Source organism: Prionailurus bengalensis, chromosome B3, assembly GCF_016509475.1.
Source record: "Prionailurus bengalensis isolate Pbe53 chromosome B3, Fcat_Pben_1.1_paternal_pri, whole genome shotgun sequence".
NCBI lineage: Eukaryota > Metazoa > Chordata > Mammalia > Carnivora > Felidae > Prionailurus > Prionailurus bengalensis.
In genome coordinates this window covers 76,811,414-76,832,854 of record NC_057355.1, presented here as the reverse complement: position 1 = coordinate 76,832,854, position 21,441 = coordinate 76,811,414, and positions in this window count along the sequence as shown.

The window sequence follows — 21,441 nt, the reverse complement described above, 5'->3', positions numbered from 1 at the left end:
CACTTTAATTTTCTTTCCAACTTTAGACCTATGAGCCCAAGGGACCGAAGGCTAGTTTTCTGCACTTGGGATTGTCTGTCTAGTTTCCTTTTACATAAGTAATCGCATTGGAGTCAAAGTCTGTTTCAGGTTCTCAGGCATGTTCTGAAGTTAGGGTCATGGCTATATTAGAAATGAATAATACCCCCAGAAAACTTACAGAATGAGAAATGATTTTAAGAATATTTAAGAATGTGTAGCAAAGAAAGAAAGTCTTAAGGGAAGTGGTGAAATAGTAAGATTGTTAGCATTAAAATCTTAAGACTCATATCCTAATGAGTATCCAAAAGGCCTTCCTTCACAGCTTAGGTGGTGATCGTTATTGTCTGAACATTAGCTTTCTGTAGAGTCCCAGTAACATACTGGCTCCAGATCTTCTAAATCAGAGGATCTTAAAAAGTTTTGTGCCATGGTCCTCTTGGGGCATCTGGTGAAGCCTGTGGACTATTTCTCAGAATAATGTTTTTACAAAGACAATCAATTATATTAAATAGGAAGCCCTGGGTTCAGAATACATCCGCCTTATATGCATGCATATCTATGCATGTGTAACCGTACATGGGTTTAACATACATATATTCACAATATATCCATATTATGTCCACATTCTGGGTATATTCTAAAGCTGGAGCCAACAGACTCTCTTGATGAACTGCATCTGGCCTGAGAAGAAAAGTTAAAAAATGACTCCAAGCTTTTGGGCAGAACAAATGCTAGTATGGAATGTCTATACTTGAACTATCTTTACTGGGCACTTAGGGGAAGCAGCAGTGGCCTACTGCTTTTGATAATTTTTTTCTCATTATTAGGAATCCACTAAGATGGTGACGGTCATTGGGGCTTCTTTTTTTTCCCTTCCAGATTAAATTTATGATTAGCCCTTATGAGAAAGGAAACTAATGAAAAATGGCCGTTTAAAAGCTCATCCTTCAATGCAATATGATTTATCTGTTCTATCTATGCTTTCCTTTATTAGCCATTAACTGAGTTATTAAATATTTTCCATGCTATAGTGATGTCAGTTCCTTACATGGCTGCCACTCAATTCCCTGTGAGAGTCTATTCATAACTAGCACTGGCTTGGTGCTTGATAAAGTGTAAATAATGCAAAAGAGACAAAGGAGAAAGTATCAGAAGCACTCACTGGGAGCCTAGAAAATTCAGGGTAACATTGACATTAATAGTACATCTTTATTCAGAACACATTGCATTTGGCTTTTATTTCTGAGTATATTCGATCATTGTTTTGTGTGTTATTCTCCGGTGTAGTTAACAAAATGCCTAAGGTGAACTGTCATCAAGAAACAGGAACTGAGAATTATCAGCCTGATGGCCCTCCTCATACATGGCTACTTAGCAGAAGGCCGGTTAATGAGTGGCCCCGCTCAGTGCACAATCATAGGGCATTGGGCTAAGCACGTGGCTGGCGCTTAGATTCCTGAATCTGAGTGTCTTAGATGGCTGGAAGAATAGCAAACAGGAAGCTCACTATGTTTGTCTTGAAATGTTTTTTTGCTTTACCTTTGAAACTGTTGGTTTCATAATCCAAATTACTCTAGAAACCCTGTTGTCTGTAACTACGTAGCACTGACAATAAGGAAAGAAAGGAATAGGGAGATAAGAGATGAGGTTTAAACTAAGAGTGATGCCAGTTTATACTGTTCTTTCGTTTCATTTCGTTTCCTTTTGTTTTTAAGTGTGTTCTCTTTTCTTCAGTTTGAGGACTTGGACTTCAGGTTTTGAAGTTGGTAACCTCTCACAGTGTCGCCCTATTTTTCTGACAAGAAATGTGAATCTCCTAGACTAACTTGTGTGTCAGAGAAGATAAAGTTATAAATATGTGTGTTTGGCAAGGGGTATTGTGGATTTGGAAGTGGAGACAACAGGAAATTATTGAGTGGAGGAAATGGGTGAGGAAAGAGAGGACAAAAATAAAAGGGGAAAGAATCTGGCTCCTTTTCCTTTACCTATACAATTTAAAAAACCTTGGAACTAAAATGAAGAAAACTGCAGAGAACAATGAATCCCATCTTCACTGTCTACAATGTGTAATTCACTCTTTCAGTTAAGGATATATAACACCTACTACCAACTTTAGGCAAAAGTATAAAGAAGTGAGATTATTTTCAAAATCTTTCTATCCCTCTTTCGTTGGTCTTTGGTCTCCTTTTGGGTGCAGTCATAATAGGTACAGTGGCACTCATTCAAGCCTCCTGGAAATTTCCATGTGGGTGTGCTGAATCTTCTTCCACCTCCCTTAAAATATCCTTGTTCAGTGTTTCAGACTTTCGGAGCCCAAAATGTTACTAGAGTTAATTAAATATTGTAAATCTCTAAATAAGTCTTTTAACTAGATAATTATCTAAATAGTAGATAATAATTTCTGGGTAATAGCTGAGCTTTTCACTCATTCTAGATAGCATTTTCATTTTAACAAGATATTCTCATGCCTTACCCCAAATAAATAGGACGGCCACTTTAGACACTATAAAAGAATGTTAAGAAAGATGTCTGACCTTTAGCTGACTACCTATTCAGGCCCAGGAAGCCATACAGGCAAATAGTAGAAAGACTATATAGTCCACAATCATACAGATATAGACTATAATATATTTTTCAGATTTCCTAATATCAAAATGATAAAATGATCGGTAAATACCCTTGGTGAAGGAATTGAAAAGAATTTGAGATTATTTATGCTGGGAATAATTTGGTTAATATTTTCAGGAACTGTATGTGAAATTATCGATTCCTTAGTGATTCCATTTCATAGGATTCAGAAATAGGCTGTAACTGTAGTAGAAGAAACTTATTTAAGACCCAAGAAAAACATTTTGCCATCTCTGGGACCTCACATTTGAAGGTTTTTCACCTTCTATCTCTACTGATCTTTATGACCAGGTTAGGTAATTCTCTTGATCCGCTGGTTTGCTTATCAACCTGATGGTATGTTTGTGTCCTAATACTAGGATTTGGAACCTGTGGAGCTTCCCAGCATTGTCCTCTCCTTACACAACCTGAGGCAGAAAAACATGGCGGTTCTTTCTTGGTTGTGAGCTCCCTCAAGGAATATCAAGAATTTACTGAAATCTCTGCCTAATTGCAGAGAATAAATTCTCATGCTGCTCTTTTGCAAATATTTCAAATTATTTGCCTAACAGTAAATTAGACCTGACATGTTAATTGGTTTAGGGAGCCATGCATGATGTTTGCTCATTTGTGACTAATTTCTAATACATTAGTATTTTTGAAAAAAATAGATCAACTTGGAGAAAACTAGGTCTAGAGCTCAACTTCTGTTATCAGAGACCACAGACACTAACATTAGTGTGAAAAGTGCATAGGTGGCTCATTCCAGGCCTGGCTGATGACTCATTCACCTCAAACACATAATTTCACTTCACCTTTCCTAGGGTTTTTCCTCCAGTAAAATAGATCTAATAATACCATATGCAAGCCTCATAAGGAAATTGCCAGAATTAATGAGATAATAAGAATAGTGGGAAATAGTTGTTGAAAGGACCTCTGGGCCTTGTATTCACACTCCCTCCTGCTGTGTGGGAACATCTGACCCATCCAAATCCATTCTTTCAGTGGTTGTTGACCAAACCTAATTATCTGAGGATGGAGAAGCTGTCTCTACCTCCCCCTCAGGTCCTCCTCTGCTTTATCAACTGATGATTGAATCATTCATCACAAAGTTGAACCTAAATATCCTTTTTGGTGGCAGATAGATACCATTGTCCATGCCTTTTTAAGTGAATGTGGCAAATGGCAGCATGCTTGGGAAATGCCACTGAATCATTTGGAAATAGTGTATCTTGTGGGCCATGCATTCTTGGTTTTCTTTTCCTCAGACTCCTTTTCCTTAGGGTAGGTTTCTGGTGAATGATAGAGGGGCTGGATACATCAAAATCCAGTCTCACAATGAACACAACTTATTCTTTTTTTAAAAAAAAAGTTTATTTATTTATTTTGAGAGAATGAGAGAGAGAGAGAGAGAGAGAGAGAAAGCCGGGGAGGGGCAGAAAGAGAGAGAGAGAGAAAGAGAATCCCAAACAGGCTCTGCACTGTCAGCACAGAGCCCATGCTGGGCTCTATTCCATGAACCATGAGATCACAACCAGAGCTGAAGTCAAGAGTCAGATGCTTAACTGACTGAGCCCCCCAGGTGCCCCAACTTATTCTTCATATGAGGCACTATCAATGATAAACAGAGACATTTGGTGGCTTCATGAGATTTTTGTAGCAGTTATATATATATTTTTAAAAAAATATATTTTTTTTAGCATAGGGCTATAAATAAACCAGAACTTGTTGTGTAGTTAAGCAAACTCTTGGCATTTAGGAACTACTTTGGGAGATTCACAAACTCAAGCCATTAAAAAATATGTGGACATTATATACATGATATCTATACATATATATATAGATATTATATATATATAATGATATGTGGACATTGTATATATATATATTATATCTATATATGACATATATCATATATATAATGATTTTTATCAGCAAAAGATCAAAGGCAAATAATGTATTATCCTTGTCAATAATTCCATTTTGTAGGTTCAATGAGGGAGCTAGGGAGAAAGTATTTTCTCAGAATTTCTAAATTATAACTGGAGAAATTAAAGCATAGACCAGAGCCACAAAAAGTGGCCTAAAGAACATGTAGAATAAAAGACATTAGCTGCTTGTGCTGATTGGCTAGATGTATACAATTTTTAGGATAACAAATGAGAGAGATTTAGAAATTCATCTTTAGTTGATTTGAATTGTTCTTGGTCATCAGTGTTCTATTTTGTAGAGTCTAATTAATTCTTACTGCTTGAGTCTGCACCCTGGGGTGATTTTAAATAAGTAAATACATAAAGAGTTTTCATTTGCACCTTGATGTTGACTCATTGAGTGATATTGTAGTCTTAACTTCCTTATTTTCAGCCAGGATTAATTCCTTCGCTTTCTTCGCAAACACCACACACACACACACACACACACACACACACACACATTATTATATGCCTATTTTATTAAAATTTTAAGTGCATTTCTGCCAAAAGTGTTATGTTCTCTGAAAAATTGAATGAGTATGATATTTTTAGAAAACTGCACTTTTAAATTACATAAATAAGCAACCATAGGGTTTTTTTCTAGCTGTTTAGCATTTTAAGAAATATAGGCTTGAAAATTCTATTCATTTAATTTTTGTGTCCAGTTTTACAAATTCTGCTTCTCCCCCACCCCAGAGAGTATTTTTAGAAAATAACTATCAATTCCCACCCCCATGTCTAAATAGATAATTTTAAATATCCAGATGGGTCAACTATATGGTAACTTGTGGTGCATTTCTAACTTTGTACACTTTCCTTCAAAAAGCTTTCACTCCTCTTATAATAGACTGGGGTCTCAAGCAGGCAAATCTCTTGTGGGTTTATCCTGACATGGTGCTTTGACCCTGGAAGTAGGAAAAACAAGAGCTGATGCAATCTGTTTTTGCTTCTTTACCTAACCAATGGGAAAAACTCTAAGTAGCTTTTATATCCTCAGACTTCTAGGGAAAGAAGAGAGAGAAGTTAAAAAAAAAAAGCAAGAGAGGACAAAGTGAGCGATGAGTGAGGAAAGCTTGCAGCCAAGTAATGAAATTAGAGTCTTCCAAGTATCGAGTATATTTGAATGCTATTCTGTTTTATTCCAACATATCTTTAATATCAAATTATCATATTACCCGGGAAGAAAATGAAGAGATGGAAGGATTGCTTCCTTCTAAAAAGTATGGCAGTGAGTTGAACCATCAGAAGAGGATAAGGGTGGATTATGAAGCTATAAGTTTGGATGGGCCATGCGGCGCATTCCCAAGAACCTGCAGAAATCAAGGATGGATGGAAGCCAAGTCAGCATGAGGGAGTTGACCAAAGGCACATCAAAGTAGTCACTAGCCAGGGGTGAGCACAAAACAAGTAGGGTAGCTAATGAACAGTAGACATGGCTATCCTTCCAGAGGCTAGATGATGCTATCCATGTAGTCTTGGGAACTATATGATACTAGAGTTTCCCTCCACCTTTGTCTCATGTCAGTAACACACAGGCTGCATACCATATATTCTCAATCAGCATCTTGGGCAAAGAAGCAGGGAATAAGGAGGACATCTGTGAAATTAAGTGTTTTTTGGTTTTGTTCAAGAAAGACAATACTATCTGAGAAGACTACTTTGATTATTGAATCAAACTGAGCTTAAACTTCTACTAAATACCTATTTTTTCCTATTAACCAGACGATGTTGTCCTGAAGGGAGCTATAGACACAATTAAGGCAATGTGTTTTCTCTGCCTATCTAATTTAGTGGATTAAATTTCATAACATTGCTACATGCGGTGGAGATTATATGAAAAGGAGAAATTCTCCTACTCTTTACCAGATTACTACTGCAATCACTATTTCCATGCACTTGGGAAAACCATCCATTCTTTGAGAGGGATACTATTTTGTGTGGTAAAGTGGTAGGAGCCTGTACACATTATATTTTAAATGTAAAAAAATTGAAGTTTTTGGGTGCCTGGGTGGCTCAGTCAGTTAAACGTCCAACTCTTGATTTTGGCTCAGGTCATGGTCTCCAGTTTTTGAGACTGAACCCTGCATCAGCGGAGCCTGCTTGGAATTCTCTCCCTCCCTCTCTCCCTGCCCCTTCCCTACTCTCTTTCTCTCTCTCAAAGTAAATAAATAAACAATAAAAAAATTTGAAATTTTTCTATACTATTTCTAATCTGTTTAGTTCTTTATGCACGAGAGTTTTAAAAATATACCCCTCTTCAACACTGAACCATTGGGTCGCAACAGCCCTAGGTAGTTCCAATGTTTAGCCAAGGTTGAGAAACATTGGTCTAGTCCACTAGGAAGGGTCCTGTGAGCCATATATGCAGCCATATGTGTTCTAAATATGGGATAGTTTCACTACCATTCATACCATTGAATGGCTGCCAACTTTTTCTGCACACTTAAGAAAGGTAGACTTTCAAAAGGATACATGTTTTTCAATTCTTTAACATCTATTTAAAGGTATCTGTCCTATGCTAATGATTTGGTGTCTGATATAAAGCACTGGAGTTCTTTACTATGTTCTTACCCATGTCTATTAATTCCTACCTCTCGCTCAGTAAGGCAATTGCAATTCAGGTAAATGAAGAACACTTGGCAAAATGTTTGTCTCTGACCCATGGTTCCTCCAATCAGCACACACAGCATCCTCTTGGGTCCAACAGATAAAGGAAAGCTGATGATTTCAGGTATTAATTCTATGTGTCTGGTAACTGGTATTTCCTTTTTTTTTTTCATGGTGAGCCATTTATAAAATGATGAACCCAGTGTTCAGACAGTCAGAGGAGCAATTAGGATCCTTCCCTAGGATTCAGAAGATTTATCTAGGCTCTGAAGCTACCTTTCGCTCAAAGAAACTTTTCTTCAAATCCACAAACACTTTGACTTATTAATTTGGATCTAACCACTATGTCACTAGTGCTAAGTTCCTTCTTTGGACTGTGAACTTTGAATTTCCTCTTAAAGCACTGGTTTTGCAATGGAGATTTAAACGCTGATGGAACTCAGCAACTTTGGATTTGTTTAACTTTGACGTAGCCATAAGAACTCTCTGGCAACCCCCTCGTGCATTTAAATAGCCTTGCCTGAAAAGCTGAACCAACAAATCTTTAACACTTACAAGAGTAATGTGTATTGAGAGGCAGTTACTGGATAAAAATTGGGTTCAAGATGATTTTCAATCGAGCTGATTCAAAGAAAACCAGAGAAGTGTCATAAAAATATAATTTCACACACAAGGAGCACATTCAGAGACTGATGTTGCAATATTAATGGACACTCTCCCCCTTCCTATTTCCATCAAAATTCTTAGCCATAGAAACAAAAATGTGATATTGCTATTGTCTTTTAAAGCCTGGATGAGGATTTTAGGAGTAGCAGCTTAGAAAAGGCAACAGCTTCACATGGTCAAAGTACTAAACCTTGTATCTTGTCATTGGGCTTCAGAATTACAAATTACTAAATGTCTAGGAAATCTAGTGAAATATGTATGAAAAAACTTGGAAGAAAATTTTTTGGAAACAATCTGAATATCAGAGAAAGATCTCAGAGTTGTATGTATTTAGCAAAAAAATAAAACCCGAACCCTATAAACTTTTCCATATATATTGGATTTATTATATTTCTCCAAAGCAATTTGAAAGGCACTGAATTATGTTCCCTTTCAGCTTCCAAAAAAATAAAAACACCGTAAGTAATAAAAGCAGAAAAGTTGACTCTGAAATTCATTTTCGTATAGATTTATAGGAAAACTGCTTTGATGTCTTTTCCATTCCCTTGCCAGTTTAAAAAAAAAAAAAAAGAAAGAAAGAAAGAAAGGGAATGTCTATTAAGTTTAACATAAAAAAAAATCCACTCTTCAAACCTCATTTATCTTTGATGAGCCCTGGGCAGGGTGCCATAATAACACTATGCACATTATAAGAATTCTATAATCGTTCAGTCTTTTCCCTTTCTTTTATAATCAGCTGAGTGTTGTTATTGGCCCTCCCTCTAACCGAGTTAGCGAGGCTGGGCTGACACTTTACGCAGTGCAGGCTGCTGTACACAAAAGGGAGTTGAAAGCGGTTTTCAGCATGTCTCAGGGAGGAAATCCTCATTTCACTCTCAATACATATGAATTTAGGAAGCTTTCCTCGGTATGTTAGGACCTAATGTCTTAATGAAGTGGGACTTCTCAGGGGTCCAGGCAGTCCTACTGGTGCTAAACAGAATCTGCCAGTGCTCCTGGCATTGATGGGGAAATAGATCCCTCGGCCTTCTCTGAATGCTCAGTGTATGTGAATTGCTCCGACCTCACAGATGTAAGTCCTGGCTGAGTCCTGGCTCTGCTGGTTTCCTCTAGGCATATGAAAACATGTACAGGGAGGGCTTGAGTTAATAAGCTGGAGTGTATTTACGTTTCGAACCAAGTAGGAAACTCAATGAGAATGGAGCTGGTGCATCCAAACTTGTATTCTTGCTCTCTTGGACCACTCTTTCTAGCCATGAGAATGAGAACATGTTCATTAACAGAAAATTCTCATTTTTAGGGAGCTAATCAAAATATTTCTGTTTCTGCTTTTTAATGAGAATTTGCAAAATGTAAAAACAAGATGAAGTAATCCATTTTTCTAGGAGCAAAATGTCAGATCTGTTTTGTGAAGCTAGATTTGATGGAGTTTCAAGCCTAATTTTATATTTAGCCATTGTGCCTACTGGAGGAGGTTTGGGTTAAGACAACATATGTTGTTATCTCTGTTTAGCCTCTTAAGGTTTTTAAAAAAGAAGTTATAAACTTGAAAATCGGGCTTATAGACTTGCTGATAACACTAGGGGAAAAAAAAACTTGGAAGAGGAGAATTGCAATGAATGAGCGCTGCTGGCAAAGGTAGGCGGCCTCACAGGACAGGCTGTTTCCTTGGTGTAGGACCTGGTCAGTCTTTCTGAGATAAACGTTTCCAATGTGCCTTCAGTTGTTTGTTCTTTCAATATATACAGCTGCCAGAAGTCACTTTTTGAATACAGATCTGATACCATCCATGACTGTCTATGCCAATTCTTACTCAATTATATAATCCTTACACTACTTACTATGCAGGCTCATTTTTGATGAACAAGGACAGTGTGATGTATTCGAGCTATTGGAACTTAGAGCTCAGAGCTATATGGAACTCTCCCAGTGTATTTTAGTTTCTTGTTTGTTTTCTGGACCTTAGGATTCCACTGGTCTTCCGTCCTCTCTTTACATCACTTTTATCCAGGTATATTGGGAGGATCTTTATAGTTTTTATTTGTTGCCCATCTTAGTACATTAAGCTTCTTTTCAATTAGCCCTATTTAGTTTTCGAGTTAAATTTCTTTAATTTGAAGAACCACCTATCATAACCTTTAGTTCCCTGATGACTGGTAAAGTCGCAAAGATCATTGCAATCTTTCAATGTATATCTATTGTAAAGGTGCCAAATTGAGATATATGAAATGTCTGATTTGTTACATTTCTTGTACACAGACTTGCCCTTTAACCAAGCCTCAAAGCATTGCTCCTGTCCCACATTTTCCTTGTAAAATTGCCTCTGAGGAATCTGTTGCATGACTTTTCAGGCTTTCTTCCAGTAAACCCAAACTAGATTGCCCAATCTGAGTCTACTTTATTTTTTGCAATGGATAGAAACATCAGCATGTGAGTTGCATTACAAGTTAAGAGGGTTGTGAAAACTTTGACAATTTCCTAAATTGAAGCCAAGATGATCTCATTATTTTCCATGACACGTGTGTTGTGTGACTTATGCTATCAAAATGTCTCTTGTAATTCTCTCTGCATGATTCTTGGGATCACCAATATTGTTAGCACTTACTTATGAAAGTGATTGATTTTGGTATTCTCAAGACACATTTTTCCATTCTAGGTCTTTATAGTTAATGAGATCTTAAAAGCTAAGTTTAATCAGTCTAAAACAATCTAGTGTAAGAAAGACAGTGTCATTCAATGAAGAGAACCCTGGATCCAAAACATGTTGGCTCAAGAGTAGGATCTATCACTTAATAAACCTGATTTGGGGCAAGTTGCCTATGTTCCTGATTTTTAGTTTCTCTAATTTTTGAATGGAAATAATAATTCTTGCCCTTTCTCAGGGGACTTTGTGGAAACAAAATAATACATGCAATTAATTTTTTTTGAATTGGATAGCAGTCACCATATACAATTAGGATTCAATGCCGATTTATCTCCCAAACAGAAACCCTAGGAGGTGACTGTCAAAGACAGACAATCATGTAATGAGACAAGGCCAAACATGGATATAAGAAAGACTGGTATAAAAAATAGGGTTAATGTAAGTTTATGCTACATTAATACCACATAATGCCAAAAAGGTAACTGTCCCAGTGGATTCTGCAGTGGGCACAGCTGATATATTGGATTCAGTTCTTGGCATCATGTTTTTGAGACAGACATTTTCAATTTGCCATATGCCCAGAGGAAAACACCCAGATGGTAAGGTTCTATAAAAAATGGAACTTGCATAAAGAATGGCTAAAGAAACTAGAGCATAGACAGCTCAGAAAAGAGAAGATCGGGGACATAGTATAGTTGTGTTCAAACATTGATGAGCTCTCAAGCAGGAAAGGCTTTAGACCTAATCTCAGGATTTTCCCGACACCAAACTACAATCATGGTTTTTCAGGAAATGTTAGGGGACTCTAACTATTATCTTTTACCATTCCTCTGACTAGTAGGGTATAGTAGTTAGATATGCAGGCAGGGTAGGTATCCTCTCCTTCTTCATTATACACAATTTCTTACCTGGTTGAAAATGAAAAGTTTTCCTAGAAATAGTTGATTTCAGCAGAAACATGCTCTCCTTGCTTAAAATTCTTTAGGGTATATATATTTTATATACAATTGCATACATACAGAAGAATCTTTGAGATTGGTTATTTGGGCAGGAAGTAAGGGCAATAAGAAAGAGGCTTTTGGTTTGTGGTAATAATGTTCTCTTTCTTAACCTCAGTGGTAGTTATATGTATGTGATCACTTTGTTGTAACTTACTGACCTATACACTTAATGATTTATGCATTTCTCTGTATACACATTATAATTCAAAAATATAGTTGATTTTGGAGTGCCTAGGTAGCTCGGTTGGTTAAGCATCTGACTCTTGAATTCAGCTCAGGTCATGATCCCAGAATCACGGGATCGAGCCCCATGCCGGCTCTGTGCTAAGTGTGAGACCTACTTGATTCTCTCTCTCTGCCTTCCTCTGCCCCTCTTACCCACTGGTGTGCACTCTCTCTCTGCCTCCGAAGGAAAAAAAAATCTATATATGGTTGATTTTAACAAGGATATAAGTAATATATACTTAAGATATAAAGCATACAAAAAATCTTTAAGGATTTCTTTAAACCCTTGTATCAGGAAGCATTATACAAATAAAGAACTTAAAAATGATCCATACTATTGAATTTATTTATCTATATGCTCCCACTTCTATCCCTTTCTATCTCCTCTTCTTAGAGGTAACTGCTATATTGATTTGCATTTCTTATTTATTTTCCCTTTCTTGAAAAAAAATGTTGTATCCCAAACCTATGTCACCCTAAACAGATTTTTTTGTGTTCTTTTGTTTGTTTTAGAACTTTATCAAAAATGCTTACATACCGTGTGTAGTCTTCTGTGATTTGCTTTTTCCATGTTGTTATGTGGATTGTTCTTTCTATTGATTTATTGGAAAAAGCCCTATTGGCTAAATGTGTTGCAAAGATCTTCCCCTGTTTTGTGCCTTACTGTTTAACTCTTTTAATGATGTCATTTGATGAGTGGAGCTTTTAAAATTTTAATGGGGTTGCATTTATTATCTTTTCTTTTATATTTAATAGTTACATCTTATTTAGGAAGTCATTCCTTATTTTAAAGTCATATAGATATTCTTCTGTGCTATCTTCTAAGTTTTGAAAGAGTTGTCCTTTCACATGTAAGTCTTAATCTGCCTGGAATTGAAATGTCATATAGCAAATTTATATACATAGGCATGTTTCCAGTCTCTGTTGGATATTGTCTATCCCTATGTCAGTATCACATTGTACTATGTTGCTGTAAATTTGTAATATCTTGATAATTTGTAGGGCAAGACCCTTCCCTTTTCATTTCTTCTTCAGGACTGCCTTGGCTCTAATTGACCCTTTTCGCCTCCATTTGCATTTTAGTATTAATTTATCAAGTTCCTTCTAATCTCCAGGCATGCCTATGACTTTAATAATATTAAATCTTTAGCACAATGTGGGCAGGTTTGACCTCTTTATATTGAGTCATTTAACCATGAAGATCATAGGACTCCCTTTTACTTAGGTCTCTTTACTGTGGTTCTATAGAGTTTTATAATTTTCTCCATACAGGTCTTTGGTCCCTTTATATTTTTTAAGACTTATTCCTAGGCACCTTATATATTTTTCTGCTATTGTAAACTTTTTGAATTGCATTTTTTTACTGTTGTTTTTGTGGTACAGACATGAAACTGAAAGTTTTTTCGGTATTTTATCTAGCTTCTTTTATATTCTTATTAATTTTAATAATTTATAAATGAATTAGTTTGGGTTTTCTGTGTAGAAAATCATGCATTTGTGAGTAATGACCATTTAGTTTTTCCTTTTCAATCTTTGTGACATTTTTTCTCACTCCACTGTGTACAAAGATCTGCCATAAAACTTTAAATAGCAGTGGTTGTGGAGGGCAGGCTTATCTTGTTACTGATTTTAATATGAATACTTAGAGGGCCTTCTTCTATAAATGTGGTTTCATAAGACACCACCTCTCTTTGGAAATTGCTCAGAATTAACAAAAAAAAATTGTTTTAATGAGAAAAAGACCACATTCTCTATCTTCATTAAAACTAGGGGACACATATAATTCATAAACACAAAAATACATATAAAAGCTCCCCCCAAAATAGCTGAGCAAAGAGGAAGAAAATCATGCAAAATCAAAGAAAGGATTTTAAAAGATTAGAGAGAAAAATGCATTCTAGAAGACAGGAAATAGATATCTAAATGATGCATAACTGCAGTAGCTGAAAAATAAAATCAAAACAAAGGAACAGAAGCTAAGTTCAAGATATAATTCAAAAAGGCTTTCTTGAGATTTAAAAAACAAAAAATACCACTTGAATCTATACATGTGAGGGCACATTTCATGCAAGAAGAAAAAAAAAAAAAACTGACCAGAAAACTCAATATTGTCACATGGCCAAGTAAATTACTTGGACTTTAAAGATAAAGAAGGAATCTTTTGGTCAGTAATATAAAAAAGAACAAGACACTTGTAAGGGGGAATAAAATCAAGCCGTCCATAGATTTCTCCACACCAACAGACAGAGGGGAAGAGCTACAAAATACTCAAGGGAAGAAATGGTGAGCCAAGGATTTTTTTTTTTTAATTCAACCAAGATGTCCTTCAAGTATAAAGACCTCAGATAAACAAGTTTGAATATGTAAGAAACCAAGGGATACTTTCCCATGAGCCTTTCTTGAGGAATCTACTGGAATATTAATTTAAACCAAGAGTCAAGCTGGGAAAGTTGTGGCAAAATAATCCATGACATTATTTTGTTGAGCATTGAACATATGTAACTATAAAACCATGCCTCAAACAAATGTGGGGCTTATGGTGACAGAACAGAATGTGAAAGTATATGCCTATATATGTAGAAATGAGACAGCTAACTAAAATTGGCAAGAAGGAGGAAAGAACATGAAAGATAAGTTCACTGATTACAAAGGTGCTCTATTAGCTAGGAGTTAAATGAATCCTTCAAAACTAAAAAACCAGTAATATGATTATAGATGTATCAAAAATATAAATATTGATATAGTTAATATTAACAACAAAAATTAGGAAGTAGAGAAGAAATAAAATGGAACACTATTTTATCATTACTCAAAGTAGAGATAATTACTGTCAAAAGACATAGATAAGTAGAGACATCATGTAAAGTCATAATTATAAAATAATGATTAGAACAAAAAGACAGACCTTCATCATTACTAGAAGAACTACACATAAAAAATAAAACAAGAAATGAGACCACTATTTTACGTCTCTTTAAAAACCTGTAAAAGAACAACATAAAATTATACAATAGAAATAAGATCATAAATCTCTTTCATACCAATAAATATAAATGAACATAACTCACATAGTTTCAGAAGGATTTTTCAATAAAGCAACATACTGTATATAGATATACTTTCTCTATATTTATACATTAAATGTTCTGTCCCCCAATTCCAACATGGTGTTTTTATGGATGCATGTGTGTGGGGAGGGAGAGGGACTTTCTCCACATCAACAAGGAATTTTCCAACACCAGCTGAGTGTCCTACAATTTAACTCAATACCAATACTATTTACCAGAGATAGCATCAGATCCCAAAGGTTAAGTGGTCAGTCCTACAAGACTGACCACCACCCCCCCGCCCCCCCCCCACCACCGGCAGATGTCAATTGCAAGTCCAGATTGCCACCTGTGTTTCTGAGCAATTAGCTATAGATTAAAATTTCCACAGACTCCCTCCTTGGGTTTGATTAATTTGCTGGAGGAGCTCACAAAACAAAGAGAAACATTTTTATTACTAAATCACCAATTTATTATAAAAGGATATAACGCAGGAACAGCCAGATGGAAGAGTTGCATAGGGAAAGATATGGGGACAGGATTCCATGCCCTCTCCAGGTATGCCACTCTTCCCAAATCTCCATGTGTTCACCAACCTGGAAGCTCTCTGGACCCAGTCCTTTTGGAGACTTTATGGAGCCTTTATGGAGGCTTTGTTACATAAGCATGATTGATTAAGTCATTTGGCCACTAGTGAATGAATTCAATCTCCATCCCCTCCCTCCTCCCCAGAGATGGGGATGGGGTGAGGTGGGTACTGAAAGTTCCAATCCTCTAATCACACGAGTGGTTTTCCTGGCAACCAGCCCCCCATCCTTAGGTTACCCAAGGACTTTCCAAAAATCATCTCATTAACAAAACAAAAGACACCTTTATTGCTCTTATCACAGGAAATTCCAAGGGTTTTAGGAGCTTTAAGCCAGGAACCAGGACAAAGACCAAATATACATTTCTCATAAATCACAATATCACAGTATACATGATAAAGAACTAAAAAGAAGTAATTTAGAAGGATTTAAAATAAAAGGAAAACAAATTATACAAGACAAAGGCAAACAAAAAGGAAGCTGGAGTCAAAAGATATTAGTCAAGGCAGAATTCTGGCCAAAAAGCATTAACTGAGACAAAGAACACTCTGTAATGTTAAAAAGAGCCATTCACAATAAAAATATATAGTGTTGAAGATCTATGAGCCAAATGTCTCAACTTCATTAAACAAAAACTACAAGATAGAGAAATACATGTAGTAGAAGACTTAACTCTCAGCCCATGAGAGTGGTTAAAAAAAGAAAGCTATAAAAGAATGAAATAATAATTTTGTAAGAAAGTATAATTTACAAAAATTAACCAGTAAAGAGGTAAAAACATTAGATTAATTTTCAAGGACAAAATAGAGAAAGTTGTCAATTTACTACCTCATGTAGCTTTTCTTTCTACCAAACCTTTGAAGAATTTCAATAGCTCCAAAGAATACAACATGTCAGCAAGTGTATTTTAAAAGTTAGTTCAGGCACTTGAGTGGCTCATGGGGTAAGCCTCTGACTCTTGGTCTCAAGTCATAGTCTCACAGTTTATGGGTTCGAGCCCCACATTGGGCTGTGCAATGCCAGTGTGGAGCCTGCTTGGGATTCTCTGTCCCCCTCTCTCTCTGCCCCCCCCCCCCACTGTCTATCTCTCTTTCAAAACAAATAAAAATTAAAAAAATAAAATAAAATTTAGTTAGATATCACTTAGTTTGTTGACATTTTATCTGTGGAATGCCAAGGTGATCAAGGTCCTTGAAGACTAGATTACAAAGAGCAGGAGGGTTGATATAACCCAAAACTGAAGGTATACTGCTGACCCTTCCTGGTAAAAGAAAACTGTTCTTGTGTTTCTTTATAGTTGGTATGAAGAGCACAACTAATTTCTGAATTGATTTGCTTCACACCTAGACCATATCTGAAGATCCCACATATAGAACAGGAGAAGCAATTAGAATCTGCACATAATTAAATTCATCATAATCTACAGTTATTCTTCCACATCCATCTGTCTTTTGTACAGATGGGAAGTTGTATTGGGAATTGGTAGGTATCATCATCACTACATTTTAAAAGTTTTAATGATAACAATAATTTTGTCAATTTTCTTAAAAATGTGGTATTGCTTTTGGTTTAATATTCTGGGTGTCTCATTCCATGGGTCAGGGAGTCAATGTGGAAATTCTACCAGTCTATTTTAATTATATATTCTAGAGCTAAGGAAATAGCTATGGACATCTGAACATATTATAAGGCAAATCTAGGTCAAAATTCTATATATCATCTGACATCATAATTTCCTGCTTTGACAAGAGGTACCACAATGGCATTTTGGATTCCTAGAGCTTTTTTTTTTTTAGATATATAGATTAATTAATAAATCTATTTATATAATTCCCAAGAACACCATAGATCTTTGACTACCACCAAATATTCCTATCCAAACAGAAATTCTTGTCTGATTGTCATTCTTTCCTTCTGCCTGTTTCATTAAAATATACTCATCTTTCCTCTGTTATTTGGGCTCTGCCACTTTAGATCCTGTTTCCCATTGAAATTAGGGAACTCGGGTCAGTGGGATATCTCTCTAGTCTTCAGAGGGCAGACACCAGAGCTTTTCAATCATGTTGGATCTCTCCACAATAATGCATTTCTGAATGCTTAAGAAAATGAATGTCTGACCCCTTGAGAAACAGTGGGAAATGGGATGGATCATATATAGTAAATCCATGCTAACCTTTCTATCTGCCTAGGTTTCTGTATTCCTTGGTCTGTATTATGCTAGGGAAGTTTTGTCATCTAAATATTGCATATAGGTCACCACTGAGTCCTAGTTTAGTAAACTAACAAAGCCACCTGTCAGAACTATTTCTAGTTGCTCAAGTTAGCACATTAATTAATTAATTAAGTGCTTCAGATAAGTGTATGCAGAGTGAAATTTTTGGTTCAATGCAATATTATATTCTATTCTCCTTGGTTTAATAGCCTTAGAATTTATTCCATCCATATTCTCCAGAAACCTGCGGGTAGAAATTAGAGAAATGTAAATATTTTGGTGTTTATTTTTTCCTGGGTCTGATTTTGTGTGTGCTCCCATTGGGGAATATATAAACAGATTCCAGTTAGGGATATAGAGGCAGTGATGGGTGGTGAAGTTATTTTAAGGAAACTAGTTCTCCTCTTGTAAGGCAACATCTTTGGGTAGGATTATTACCCTATCTTCAAGCAAGAGAAGGTTAGTGTTTTTAGTCAAGAGTGAGACATTTCTTCTGCTTGACCAGGGATGCTCACATATCTCAGATTCTTCCTCATCCATCCAAAGGTTTCCATTTTATTTATTTATTTATTTATTTTTAATTTTTTTTCAACGTTTATTTATTTTTGGGACAGAGAGAGACAGAGCATGAACGGGGGAGGGGCAGAGAGAGAGGGAGACACAGAATTGGAACCAGGCTCCAGGCTCTGAGCCGTCAGCCCAGAGCCTGACGTGGGGCTTGAACTCACGGACTGCAAGATCATGACCTGGCTGAAGTCGGACGCCCAACCAACTGCGCCACCCAGGCGCCCCCAAAGGTTTCCATTTTAAATGTCAGGGTCCCTAGTCTTTTCCTATCAAGGATTTTCCTTTCAAATAACAAACTCTCCAAAGGCTGAATTCTAGTTATGTAGTAATACAGCATCCTGCACAACTAGATTTTTAGTCTAATTTTCAGACCTAATAATCTAATATCTAATAATAATCATCATCATCATCATCAATATCTGACCTGCACTAAAATAAATAATGAGTGATTTTTGCAGGAATACTTTGCACAAATTTTGACCATACCTTGTTCTAGGAGTTTAAAGCCCTGCATTTGTGATTTTATTTCTGTAAAGTCTCCAGAAGCAGACATCTCACCCCAGAGTACTTAAAAATCACCATTACTACCATAATAATTCAATGTAACATCCAACTGTTCTCCCAAATTATTGCCTTCTATAGGCAATTAATCTCAAGTAATCTCAGTTGGTAATTTAAGAAATCATGATTACAATGCATGCCATAGATGACCAGTACCCTGTTTTGCTGCAGGATTTATAGCATCTCTGCATTTAAAGTCACATAGCTCAGTACCTCAGTCTAAGAATTCAATCTTGGTGAATCTGTTTTGTTGGCCTACTGTTGGTAACAAGTATTGGATAGCATAGGGTCTAGTCAGTAGAAGAGAAATAGTGTTTTGTTTTTCAAACAGAGGTGATTTAATATTGATAACTGGTTATAATTTTTGAGGAGCTAAGAGAACAAAAAAGGGGAGGTGATGCAATCCAGAGATTAATGCAGAATGCAACAATATCCCTAAATCTGGGAAACAGAGGAGAAGAGGTATTGTGTTATAAGAGGTCAGGAACACCTCTCTGCTGTGTGACTTGGTGTGCATAACAGGCATGGCATCCAAGGAAGGACTACCTTCCATGGCATCCATGGAAGGACTACCATGGAGCAAGTGCTGAAAAACCAGTACAAGAGATGCCAAGGACATTCTAGGCAGCCAGGTTTTAGGACTATTGAGAGGGTGTGACACACTAGAACCAGGACTGAGGAAGAGATTCTGCACAGTGGGGGCCGGAAGTGCAGAAAGTTGCTCTTAAAAGGTAAGGCTTGAGGGAGAAACAGTCATTTCCTCTCCATGTAGTCTTCTAATATCCACCAGTACCTCACAGTGGCAGAATCTAACCAGAAGCCAGCCAGCAAGAGAAGGTTGTCATGTGGCAATACAGTGGAACATAGTAGGGTGATTGGTAAAGGAGGTGAGAACTATTCATGCAGACAACTTTGTCTCTCTTAGTTTTCCCAGTGGCAGGGGACTTCTGTTCTCCCAAAATTTGTAGTGTAGGACATCTACTTCTCTTTCTACTAATTTTGATTCTTGCTTCAAAGGACCACTCTGATTTGTCTCTTTTTTCCATTTTCACTATTGTTATCTTACTCCAAGACCCTTCTGATTTGTCTCTTTTTTCCATTTTCATTATTGTTATCTTACTCCAAGACCCTTCCACCTAATTCTTGCCTTGTTTTCATCTTCCAAATAGAAATACACTACAAAGGTCCATGAACTTTTGTCTTCAAATTCTTACTACTTTTTAAACATATACTGGACTCTATGCTTAAGAATTATTGATACATTATTCAGGATGGGCAGCTATAAATTTACCCTTTATGGTTTGTTTTATTGTGAAATGGAAATAAACATGAAGGTATTCAGGAAAATAAAGACTGTAAAACAAAGAGCTGTGTCATCGTCAAATCTAAAAACAAATGTAAAGTTCAGAAGGTAGATTTATTACATCAGTGAAACCTATTAGGTCAGTGATTATTTACCAACATTATGCTCCAACTGGAATTCTTTACCTACTTTCCACTCCTCCAGCCCTGTGATGTATCCCCAGAAATCGTTCACAACAGGCACTCTTTCTTCAGATGTGACATACTCTCAGATCTCCGTAGATCAAGCTCTCCCACCTTCCACTTTCCTCCTTTCCTTCTTAGTTGAGTAAATGCTCTTCACTGGGCCAGGCCTTGGTAAGTCGTTCTCACCTTTGTGAAGCCTTTCCATATCATTTAGAACATGTCCAGAGTATGTGGTTCACACTAGTTGTATATAACTTATCACATAATGTTTTTAACATTTTAGTACAAAAATGGCATAATAAAGAAGGTGGATTTTTCTGTAGCATGATTTACCAAGGGAGACCAACCAAACAGGAATTTTTACATTATATTCAATGTTCGATGTGTTCTATCTCCTCCATTAAATTATGAGCTCCAGTTTGAAAGAAAGAAATAAATGTCACTTGTATTTCTATTTCTAGCATCTAGTTCAATGCTGGGTACATAGTGGGCTTCAATAAATGCCTAATGTAATTTAATTATATATTAGTGGAAGAATGCCAAAGTCACATAATACAGTGCTTCTGGTTGGTGTGCATATTTCTGATTTTCCTACCTGTTCTGGTCTGACAAGTACCAATTTTCTAACCTTTAAAAACATCTGACATATATTATTTTTAAAAGTTAATATTTCTTCCTGAGATTATTTAACCATTTCTTGTAGACATTTGAAATCCTAAAGAAGTATATATTTTTCTAATTTTTATGAACATGTATTAGTTTTACCTGATTAGTGTCTGTTAGATTTGATCCAATTTTAATCTTATACTCATCAATCATTTATGCAGAAAATATTGCAAAGCCTCCTTTAGAAAACTGGCCTTTTGAGAAATGGGACTTACACAGTCTCTATTTTACCATATTCTTAGTTGGATTACAGTATCATTCTGGTTGGTGGTTATTATACTTTATATTTAATTCTTTGAGGAAAGGCTTTGAGATGACTCTAAGCTTTGGAGGCACAGTCAAGAACTGCACCAGGTTTTCAAATAGCAGCTACAATCATGAGACCAAAGGCAACTGTTGCCCAAAAGCTGTGGAATCACTAAGCAGGGCATTTTTCTCTAAACCCTGCTTGCTCATGTGGCTCTTTCTTGTCATCTATGGTCTCATCTTAGGGTATGGACAACTATATAAGCTCCACGTTGGTTAAGATATTTTGTTGTCCTTGATTTCTGAGTGTTTATATTCTTAAG